The 12,021-nt window shown below is 44.6% G+C and overlaps 1 pseudogene; it reads right to left on the reverse strand.

Annotated features, from left to right (window-relative positions):
• LOC146358527 (dynein axonemal heavy chain 11-like) overlaps positions 1 to 12,021 on the reverse strand; it is a 320,580-nt pseudogene that overhangs the window by 95,213 nt on the left and 213,346 nt on the right.

Here is a 12,021-nt window from a genome sequence, read left to right on the forward strand (position 1 = left end):
TCTGTCAGGTTCTCTCACAGACATTTTAAAAACTTACTCTTTTTTTTTTTCTTCTAACCTGGTACACGAAAGCACTGAAACACTGAGTGCCGAAACTCAGGACGCTGGGGGGTGATGGGCATCGCTTTATACTTGCATTTTTCAGGCAGCCATTAATCTTCGGGGAGGCGGTGGGGTGATTTGCAGGACTTCAAAGGCAAGCTTCTCAGTTTGTTTGTATTTGTAAATCCCAAGCTTAAAACAGGACACGATGAGGTACAGGGCAGCCAAATCTTTGCTTTGGCAGGGGCAACAAATAACTCGGTTCAGCTTTCTTCGCTGGGGTCTCAAACAGGAAAACAGTCTTAATTTAAAGTTGTAACATCACTGACAGCGTCAGCCAGCCAGCTACACAGATCTCATTGTTTTTTAAGACAGTTGCTCCAATATCTTTTCTTCTCAATCAGGTTGGGTCTCCCAGCTTACACAGTTTATTGCAGCTTCCAGGAGCATGGCAGTAGCGTGATTTTGGCTTGGCCAGGAACATGCTGTCTGGTTTCTCGGTCTCTTTAGCACACACACTTAGGCAGTGTAACACTGGACACTCAAATCAGTGAGATTTCTTCATTGCAGGGAATCCCACGGCAAAAGCTTAATGGTTACGCTCTTCAGAAATCATATAGCTGATGGTCAGTAGCTACAGGCTCTATGCAATTTTAACACAGTTCAAAGCTAAACATGGTTACCTTGACAGAGATCTTCAACATGGTCTTTCCACTTCATTCTGCTTTGGGACAGTCTTATGGCACACTTTTCACTCGAAGAGGGGTCTAGCCTGTGCTCTGGGGGCTGATTCTTCACCTTTATTTTCTATTTTGCCTTCATCTTCTGGGTCTTCATTTTTAGTTTCCATTTCTTAGGGATTTCATCTCAATTAGGCGAGGTGATGATGTTGCACAACTCAGAACGTTGTGGGCAATTTTCCTGCCCCCCGTCTCTTGGCGCGCTAGGCTAACAGCTACTTCTTCGGCCTTACACTCTCACGCTCCCACGCTTTGTTAAAAGCCAGACTGTCCTGCAACATTTTTCTAATTAACAGCCTCAGATCTTGTTTTTTTCCTCTCAGCTCGACCTTGAGCTTTTTGCTGTTTTCTCTTTCTATTCTGAATCTTTTTTTAAAAAAACCTTTTTCCTTCTTTGTTTGACATACATCTCAAGGGGGTGCAAGGTTTGCTTCCCCCACCACCCATAGCCTCCCTCCTAAATTGAAGACAGACACAATTAGGGAATGGGAATTGGTCAGTGAGTAAGGGGTCTCACTGGCCGACACAAGAGGATTTTTCACACCACGCACTTTGCTACTGGCCTGGGCACCCGGATGGTCAACGGTATGCGTCAGAAACCGCAGTAGCCACTCACACAATCATCAATCTCTCCACTACATCCATATGTCCCTGCCACCCACTTTTCCCACTTTTTACCAGAGCGGAAAACGGCTTCCCCAGCTTCCTCAGCTTCCTACTGAGTACTGGCGTGCTAGGTACTGGCGCCCACTCGGGGGTGTGATCAGGCCCCCCTTCTACCCGCAAGGAGTAGGTTCTTTTGTATATGTATACCACCAACACTGACCTTCTTCATAAGGCGGGGCCCTCTTTTTTTCTGCCCAGTGGCCTTTCTCCCTAAAGGCGGGGCCCTCTTTTTCCCATATACTTGCCTTTCTCCTGAAGGCTTCCAATGTGGGTTTCAACTCAATTGCAGCTGCGATACAGGCAGGGCTCAAGTTCCTTCCTCCGTTTCCCAAGGTTCTCTTGCTGCTCACTACCGTTTGGGCGATCCCGGTGCAGGCTTTCTCCCATTCACTCGACAAAAAGGTCGGTGGCGCCAAGAAAGGGAGGCATGCGCCGAGCTCGTCCTCCTGGTGCGGCGATCAAGAGCAGGCAACTGCCACCTGTCTGGCTCAGAGCCTGCCACATCCGAGTCACGGCACCATTTATGTTGCAGAACCCAGAGTCAGATAGACCACGGAGTGAAGGAAAAAGAGATTCTTTATTTAACGCGCGGGCTTAAGGCTGGAATCGTTTCCAAAGAGCCAGAAGCCCCGATTTACATTAGCACATTGGTTTTATAGACATTGTGACACATATGAAACGGCTCCTCCTCCCCCTCCCACATGGGGTTGCAATCCTCAACATTTCTTCTCTTAGCACTATTGTTTATAATACAAGAACTGGGTTATAGGGTAGCCATGATAAGGAGAGAACAGAAGAGAACAGCAGAGAACAAGATATACAATTGTATGACCTTTGACAAGATAAGGAATTTCTGTGTCTCGTCAGCTTACAACAATATATTCAAGGGAGAAAGAGCTCAGCAAGAACATGAAGCATGAGACTGCATGAGGCTACTTAGTCTGACCCCCGATATGGCTGCTACACTACTAAATGGTAAATTACAGCCTACACTGCCCAAACTTCCACATGAAATCAACAACAGCGGTAAGGACAAATATTTCCCAGTGGTTCCTATTATATTAGGAAATGTATAATGCTGCTTTCTGATACATCTTTGGGTATTAGCCACAACTTTTTGTGTAGGCCTATTCTTTGATCTCAGCAAATCTTTGGGGTAATCTTGTCAGAACCTGACTTCCTGGAGCTGAGGCACAAGTCTCAGTACAACCTTTTATTGCAGTAATTCCAGTAATTAGCTATAAGCTTTTACAGTCCCAATAAAGATCCACAGTTAACAGATTACGATCTTGACAAGAATCAGTTCATCACAACAAAAGACCCAACCAGCCCTGCGTTCAGCACATAGAATAAAATCCAATACGTTCACAGTTCCAGTGAAAGCAGGAAGCTTTCTAGATTACCAATATGTTTCAAGCAAAGTCTACTGCCGGTAGCTCTGCTATAAATACAGGGGAGTGGCTGCTAAAGATCTCTATCGGACGTTTGATCCTGGTAGGGAAACCTGGCTCTCAGATGGTTGCTGCACCTCACTGGACACCTCTGGTCTGCCCTCTTTAGCTGATGACACACCAAAGGAGACACCCCTGAAACTCCCTTTTCTGCAGCGACTGCCTCCTGCTGCCCCACCCTGCACCATGGAATATGTCCCTGGTTGAGAAGCTGGTGTGGGCCATGAAATGTTTTTTGGGAGAAGTCAGTCTACTGTAGCAAGATATTAATCAGTTCTTAGCTCACTTTGATTGCACATCTATTGCCACCTCATTCTCTTCTATCCCATCCTCAGTACTATCTTTGATATTTCCCGTCAGCTCATCTTGTCCATCAAAGATGGACTGTAAGACTTCCACGAAGAGACAGTACAACATCGACGTACAACAGTTAGGGCAATGATGATGGTGAATCACTACTAAACATGGTTGACATGGTCAAGCAGTGCAGCACAGTACAGGAGTAGCACGATGCATTACTTGCTACTTCCCCAGTGAAAAAGAAGTAGAGCAACACAATCTCAGATTTATTTATTTTTTGCACATCTAGTAGTAATACAATCATCTCAACAACCAGTGTGGCAAAGACACAATGTTGGACATGGAGCTGAAAGCTTTGGGCTCAAATCTCAGCCCAGGTATGACTCCAGTTACATCGGTGAGGCCACATGCTCATCCTTTCAAACTGTCACCTCAGGAAGGTTATTATAGAGCCATCATATAAAGCGCTTTGCAAATGAATGGTACTACATATGACCAATACAACTTTCGACTCACCAATTTAAGCACAGCCCCACCAGCCACGTATTGTGGCCGGCCATAGCGAGCTGCCAAAGCATCATCTCAAATGCCTGGGGCACTGCCTTGTTTGGCTTGGAGGCTGACAAGTTCTTGTTGTGTTTTCTGTTTCAGGAATTCTTATTTATAATGGGTTGGGTCAGAGAAACACTAGCAGAGGAAATTCTGTCTGTGATGCTGTTCCGTGTACTGTTACGCAAGAGCTAGTAGAAGACCTTGTGAAATGTTGTGCAAGACCTCACAATGCCTTGTGCAAATGGAAGCACACATCTGGATTTCAGTTCTCTTTTCTCAAGTAAGGGTCTTGTGCCAAATCAGGAAAGCCCAATTTCTGTAGCACATTCCTGCAGAACGTATGACTCCACCAACCCAAATGCAGTCCAGCAGGCATGTATGGTTGTCCACCAGGGGCTCAGTAAACTTACTGGCTTTGTGGCTGCTTCTGACTACAAAAGCAGGAAGAGTGTCTAGCATCTGGCAGGTCACAGTACATCAACTTAAAGGAAATTCCTTCATATTTATCCCACACTGGTGGTATCTGGCTTATCTATATAGAAGACTTGTATGAATGTAAAAACAAATGCAAATGTGAGCTGCTCCAAGCCTCCAAACTGCAGATATCAGAATAGTCTAATCTAGGGTCAGACACACATGACCAGATCACCCAACTTAACAAAAATGCTTTAAAAACCCCCATAAGGGACTCCAGCTTTGATCTGGGCCACTCAACTTGAGGAGAGTGTCTAACTTTCCCCCTTCACCCGATGCTGATCGAAATAATCTGTCCCTCAAGTTGCTATTAATTGAGCAGTGGAAAAAATATGGTCATGATGCAGGAACCTGTATTTTTATGCTGCAGGGCTAGCAGTAGTTTCAGGGGAGCAGGATTCCCAGATGCCATTTGGCATGGCCCCTAGTCTAGTCTAATCATAACCATCACTAAAATATAACTGAACAGTATGATTAGCATAGGTTATACTGAAAACATTGCAGGTTGTTTTGGACCATACTGACTTTTCTAGGATCTCCCTTGCCCACTGAGCAGTCTTTATGTTTATGAGATACTGTACTAGCATTTAGTAAGCATGATTTGCTGTACAAAGCAAGTCATTACATTTTTTTTCTATGACAGAATGTCAAAGATGTCTAATTACTTTGATGATTTTTTTGGAAGTTCCTTGACAAACTCCTGCCGTTTCTATTATCTTTGGCATTTCCCTCAAATATGTAACTCGTAAACCAAGATGTAGTGACTAAGAAATATTTACTGAAGACAACTTTGTTATCATTTGTGTCCTCTAATGGAACATCCTCCATTACCTTACTCATGTACATCTTTGTGGTTTTCCAGCTTCTGTCCTTCTGAATCTTGCCACTTGTGGACAGAAGAATAAGAATGGCAGCTGTCACATTTGTTACGATAGCAGGTGGATTTGGGAAAGTTCTTAGCTCTGTCAGGTTTAGCTGAAATAAAATCAGAAAGACACCAATATTAATAGATGAATTATAGTTCTAAAGATAAATGTTCGTCATTTAAAGAGTACTGTCTCCTCCAACATATGGGAGGGGCCCAGGGCCACACACACTCCAGAAAGGGCTGGTGGTGTTTGGCACATTTTATTTATTTATTTTATTTATTTACAATATTTATATACCACTCCTCATCAGAAGATTTTGGAGTGGTGAACAACATGATAACAAGAACAAAACAATGGTTAGAAGAGTTAAAAGAGTTAAAATATTTAAAAAGACAAATCCCAACGAAGTGAGATTTTAAAATTATTGAAGTTTTTATTAGTTTTTTTTAATACAGCAAAGGAACATACAGATAGAATGGGAGCCAGGAGATTCGGGTTCTAGTCCCCACTTGGCCATGGAAGCTCACTGGGTGACTTTGGGCCAGTTACAGACTCTCAGCGCAACCTACCTCACAGGGTTGTTGTTGTGAGGATAAAACGGAGAGGAGGATAATGTAAGCCACCTTGGGTTCCTCGCAAGAGGAAAAAAAGGTGGGGTATAAATGCAATAAATAAATAAATAAAAATAAAAGAGACAAGGGGGAAGCGGGGGAGGGACAGAAGTGAAGGGAGCAAGGAAGGTGACTTCCAAATAATAGTTTTCATATTCCCTCAGAGATCTAGGCTAACCATCAAATAATTCCAAGAACGTGGACCAATACTTAGATATTTTTCGCTTGCCTCTCGCCTGCTAAATGCTACTTTCTCTTTTACGGCCACGTCCAAGAGATCCTCTGTCCATTGCTCTATATGTGGTGTAGTGGGGGACTTCCAATTCTTCAGTACAATATGCTTGGCCGCCAAGGTTGCCTGTAGAGTCCAGACTCTGTGTCATGTTCGGCACATTTAACCCAACAACATCATCTTTCGTGCTCTTTTGGTAGTTCTGAATGCCTAGTCACTAGCAGGCTAAATAACTGGTAGCAATGGCGTAATGCTGGGGTGGGCAGAATGTAGATCTCCAGATGTCTGGGACTTCAGCTTAGAAGCCCCTGCCAGCATGGCCAATGATTAGGAATGCTAGGAATTGGAACCTGAAGATCTACTTTCTGCCCATCCCTGATGTAATGTAACTGTGGGAACGTGTGCATGAGCTCAAAAGAAGCCATGTTGAAAAAAAGAAAGAGTAAACAATAAGGCAGGAAATAACCCTTTCAAACAAATCAAATACAAAGCGCTGTTGCCCTGTTTAGTGTATTCAAGGCAGCATTTGCTGCATTAAGAGCTGGCTCAGCTTTTGCAAGGTCATTTTCAGATTCTTGCTACTGATTTGTTACTTCTGCTTAGGGATGTATGAAAGTCACTTACCTTTTTGTGGATTGATTCGTGGTGGTGGGGAGGCGCTCCGTCCCTCCCCCCAGAATCCTCGATGGGGGGGGAGGTGATCCTGTCCTCCCCGCTGGAATCCTGGCCGGCTGGCTCTGCTCCGTGGCAGCTCCGCGGAGCAGCCGGCCAGGGCCATCCGCAGCCGGTGTTCCGGCCACGGACTGGCTGCTGTGGACGCAAATGGCGGCCGCCGTAGCGGCCACCATTTGTGTCCAGCCAGGCTGCCGTGATAGGCTACGTAAGTCTTTACGTAGCCTATCACGGCAGGCAAAAAAACCCCCAGCGTACGCAAATGGCGGCGGCTACGGCGGCCGCCATTTGCGTTCCCTATTTTTTGCCATTTTAGCCTACATAAATATTTACGTAGGCTATTATGGTGAAAAAAAGGGGACTGCAAATAGAGTAGTGGACGCTATTTGCATTCCTTTTTTCCCCGCCGTTTTAGCCTACGTAAACATTTACGTAAGCTATTACGGCGAAAAAAAGGAATGCAAATAGCGTCCACTACGCTATTTGCGTTCCCCTTTTTTCCCCCCGTAATAGACTACGTAAATATTTACGTAGGCTAAAATGGCGAAAAATAGGGAACGCAAATGGCGGCCGCCGTAGCCGCCGCCATTTGCGTATGCTGTTTGTTTTTTGTTTTGCTTGCCGTGATAGGCTACGTAAATACTTACATAGCCTATCACGGCAAACAGCAGATGCAAATGGCGGCCGCGGCAGCCGGTTGAAAGACCAGCCGCCGCTGCAGGAGCCACTGCCAGAGCCGCCGCCGGAGCTGCTGCCGCCGGAACATCCGCCCCAGGTAAGCTTCATCCTGGAGGGAATCTGCAGGGGGGGGCGAGGGGGGGGAGACCATTCCACCACGGATTTTGGGGGCGGAATGCACGGGTATTCGGCCTCATTGAAATCCGTGGCGGAATTATCTGCAGTTCTGCTTGAATAGCTGCCACCTAGGAAACAGCACACAATAATTGTCAGGCTGCATGTGGCACCCTTGCCTAGCGAATGGACATCGGAACACATACATGCAACCATTCAATTTCATGCACACCAAGTTCTGCGAATGTCACATTCAATTTCTTGCTTATATAAGGATTGCTGTCAAACATCATTTAATTCAACAATGCCAATATGCTAAGCACTGCAAAGAACACAGCTGTGATAGTGCCCAGAGGCTTACACAGTTTACATTAGGCAGGCAAGACTGAGATGGAGAGGAGTGAGACATAAGGTGGTTCAGGAAAAGGTTTGTTAAAGAAGCAGATATTAGTAGGGACTTGAAGAAGGAGAGGGAGGGAGGTGGCCTTCCTTCAACTTGCACTTAACAAGTAAAAATTCTCACTGGATGAAGCAGTAAAGCTCTGACAATACTTTGTTGTTTATTCATTCAGTCACTTCCGACTCTTCGTGACTTCATGGACCAGCCCACGCCAGAGCTTCCTGTCGGCTGTCACCATCTCCAGCTCCCCCAAGGTCGAGTCCGTCACCTCCAGAATATCATCCATCCACTTTGCCCTTGGTCGGCCCCTCTTCCTTTTGCCTTCCACTTTCCCTAGCATCAGCATCTTCTCCAGGGTGTCTTGTCTTCTCATGATGTGGCCAAAGTACTTCAGTTTTGCCTTTAATATCATTCCCTCAAGTGAGCAGTCTGGCTTTATTTCCTGGAGGATGGACTGGTTTGATCTTCTTGGCAGTCCAGGCACTCTCAGAACTTTCCTCCGACACCACAGTTCAAAAGCATCTATCTTCCTTTGCTCAGCCTTCCGTATGGTCCAGCTCTCGCAGCCATAGGTTACGACAGGGAATACCATTGCTTTAACTATGCGGACCTTTGTTGTCGGTGTGATGTCTCTGCTCTTACCTATTTTATCAAGATTTGTTATTGCACTCCTCCCAAGAAGTAAACGTCTTCTGATTTCCTGGCTGCAGTCAGCGTCTGCAGTCATCTTTGCACCTAGAAAGACAAAGTCTGTTACTGCCTCCACGTTTTCTCCTTCTATTTGCCAGCTATCAATCAAGCTGGTTGCCATAATCTTGGTTTTTTTGAGGTTTAACTGCAACCCAGATTTTGCACTTTCTTTCACCTTCATCATAAGGTTCCTCAGCTCCTCCTCGCTTTCAGCCATCAAAGTGGTATCATCTGCATATCGGATATTGTTAATGTTTCTTCCAGCGATTTTAACTCCAGCCTTGGCTTCATCAAGCCCAGCATGTCACATGATGTGTTCTGCGTACAGGTTGAATAGGTAGGGTGAGATGTGTTCTGCCGTACTCCTTTCCCAATCTTAAACCAGCCCGTTGTTCCATGGTCTGTTCTTACCGTTGCTACTTGGTCGTTATACAGATTCCTCAGGAGGCAGACAAGATGATTTGGTATCCCCATACCACCAAGAACTTGCCACAATTTGTTATGATCTACACAGTCAAAGGCTTTAGAAGAGTCAATACAACAGAAATAGATGTTTTTCTGAAACTCCCTGGCTTTCTCCATTATCCAGTGGATATTGGCAATTTGGTCTCTAGTTCCTCTGCCTTTTCTAAACCCAGCTTGTACATCTGGCAATTCTCGTTCCATGAATTGCTGGAGTCTACCCTGCAAGATCTTGAGCATTACCTTACTGGCATGTGAAATAAGTGCCACTGTTCGATAGTTTGAACATTCTTTGGTGTTTCCCTTTTTTGGTATGGGGATATATGCTGATTCTTTCCAATCTGATGGCCATTCTTGTGTTTTCCAAATTTGCTGGCATATGGCATGCATCACCTTGACAGCATCATCTTGCAAGATTTTAAACAGTTCAGCTGGGATACCGTCGTCTCCTGCTGCCTTGGTATTAGCAATGCTTCTTAAGGCCCATTCAACCTCACTCTTCAGGATGTCTGGTTCTAGCTCACTGACCACACCATCAAATCTATCCCCGATATTATTATCCTTCCTATACAGATCTTCCGTATATTCTTGCCACCTTTTCTTGATCTCTTCTGCTTCTGTTAGGTCCTTGTCATCTTTGTTTTTGATCATACCCATTTCTGCCTGGAATTGACCTCCGATGTTTCTAAGTTTCTGCAAGAGGTCTCTTGTCTTTCCTATTCTATTATCTTCTTCCACTTCCGTGCATTGCTTGTTTAAAAATAATTCCTTATCTCTTCTGGCTAACCTCTGGAATTCTGCATTTAATTGGGCATATCTCCCCCTATCACTGTTGCCTTTTGCTTTCCTTCTTTCTTGGGCGGCTTCCAGTGTCTCAGCAGACAGCCATCTTGCCTTCTTGGTTTTCTTTTTCTTTGGGACGTTTTTTGTTGCCGCCTCCTGAACAATGTTGAGAACTTCTGTCCATAGTTTTTCCAAGACCCTATCTACTAAATCTAGTCAATTAAATCTATTCTTCACCTTCACTGCATATTCATGAGGAATATTAGCGAGCTCATATCTAACTGATCTGTGGGTCTTCCCTATTCTCTTTAGTCTGATTCTAAATTGTGCAATAAGAAGTTTGTGATCTGAACTACAGTCAGCTCCAGGTCTTGTTTTGCCAACCGTATAGATGTCCGCCACCTTTGGCTACAAAGGACTTAGTCAATCTGATTTCGGTGTTGACCATCTGGTGAAGTCCATGTATAAAGTCGTCTTTTAGGTTGTTGGAAGAGAGTGTTTGTTATGCACAGTGGGTTGTCTTGACAGAATTCTATCAGCCTATGTTCCACTTCATTTTGTTCTCCCAGACCATGCTTGCCTGTAATTCCAGGTGTCGTTTGACTGCCCATCTTAGCATTCCTTTGGGTGCCCCTCCTGTCTGAGGTGAAGCATGTGGAGACTGGGGAAGAGGACCTTCTCAGTTATGGTGCTTATGGGAGCGTGACTGTAGCCTACAGTAATGTCTTTTCCACACCACAAAAAAAGATTGAATCTTCTCAGGCCTTTTATCTTTATGCTGCTATTTTTATGCCATTTTATTGTTGTTTTCTTATGTTTTTATTTTGTTTTATATCTCTTTTTACATGAACCACTCTGAAAAAAATACATTGAAGGGTGGTATATGAATTCATTCATTAAATAAATAAAACTGCAATAATCCAGACATTATGAGGAATGGAGAGGGGAAACAGATATATACTCTCTGTTCCTTAAAACATCTAGTTCTACCATATGTGGAGAGATTTTTCACATATAGGATGGAAATAGCAGTCTGCCCGCTTTGTATTTCACGGTATTATATGCCCAGATTCCTACATTTATAAAAGCAGGCCACAGATTCCTTCTCAGTCCAACTCAGGCATTAGCAAAAAGTCTAATTTCAAGGCACCATAGCTGTGTCTTCAGCATATTCTCAGCAGAACAGGATAGGAGCTGAATTAATGGATGCATAATGGAAGAAATTTTGATACAAGTTATATAAATGTTGATATAAGTGTGTTCTAAGGGTATCATTCTCCACACAAATTCCTCTACATCCACAGAACAGAATGAAGCTTAAGATAGTTTCTGCTACTACTAACCTCCTGGGATTTGCAGTCCATACAGACTTTGCCCTGCTGGGAAAACACACTGGGCTTTGTCAGTAAAGGTAAAGTTTATCTTTATTAATGTCCGCAGTTACTGCGCTGCTGTATTTATTCAGACCATAATCAGACCTTTTTGAAGGAGGACCCCCAAATGTGGTGCAACCATTTTAAAAGTCCATAAAACAACCTGTGAAAACATTAAAATAAGGGTTGAGAGCCAAAGCACTACATATAGCATTCCAGATGGGTATTGGGGCATTTCTGGGCTCCTTTCTGACTGTTATCTTTTACATCTTCTGCAAAGTTGCTCCTGAAGGTCATGCGAACACGTTGGAGTTGCAATGAATATGATGTGTAGCAAGCAGGATTGGTGTCAAGGGTAGGTATGGTTGGGCACCTGCCAGGGGCCCACACCCCAGCAGAAGCCCACTGACAAGAGCCCCCTGCCATTGCTCCTTCTCTTCACCATCGGAACCTCCTTGTTCACCTGCCTCTCGCTCTGACCCAGATAATAGTGGTGGGGAGGAGGAGCAGTAGATGCCACAGCCTGCTTGCCACAGCCTGCTTGCTCACTGCTTTCTAGCGGAGGGGGTTAACTGGGAGTGTCTTGACCAAGGGCTAGCAAAAGGGCCTACAGGGCCTACAGCCTACAGCAAAAGGGCGTACAGCCTACTTGCCACAGCCTACTTGCTCAGTGCTTTCTAGTGGAGGGAGTTAACTGATGGTGTCTTGACCTAGGGCCAGCAAAATCCTGAAGTTTGGAGTGGTAGCAAGCCCAGAAAATTGGCTTGCACAGAGACACCAAGCTTTCATGCAAGGACTTTCCATTCAGACCATCTTTCTACTCTTTGAATCCCAGCAGAATATGATAGTACGTGAAGATCAAAGGTTCTTACAATGTGATCAGTCTGATTTGTTAAAAGTACGAACCTATGT

Source organism: Heloderma suspectum, chromosome 1 (assembly GCF_057233095.1).
Source record: "Heloderma suspectum isolate Gila_16-S chromosome 1, 16-S_ref, whole genome shotgun sequence".
NCBI classification, from domain to species: domain Eukaryota; kingdom Metazoa; phylum Chordata; class Lepidosauria; order Squamata; family Helodermatidae; genus Heloderma; species Heloderma suspectum.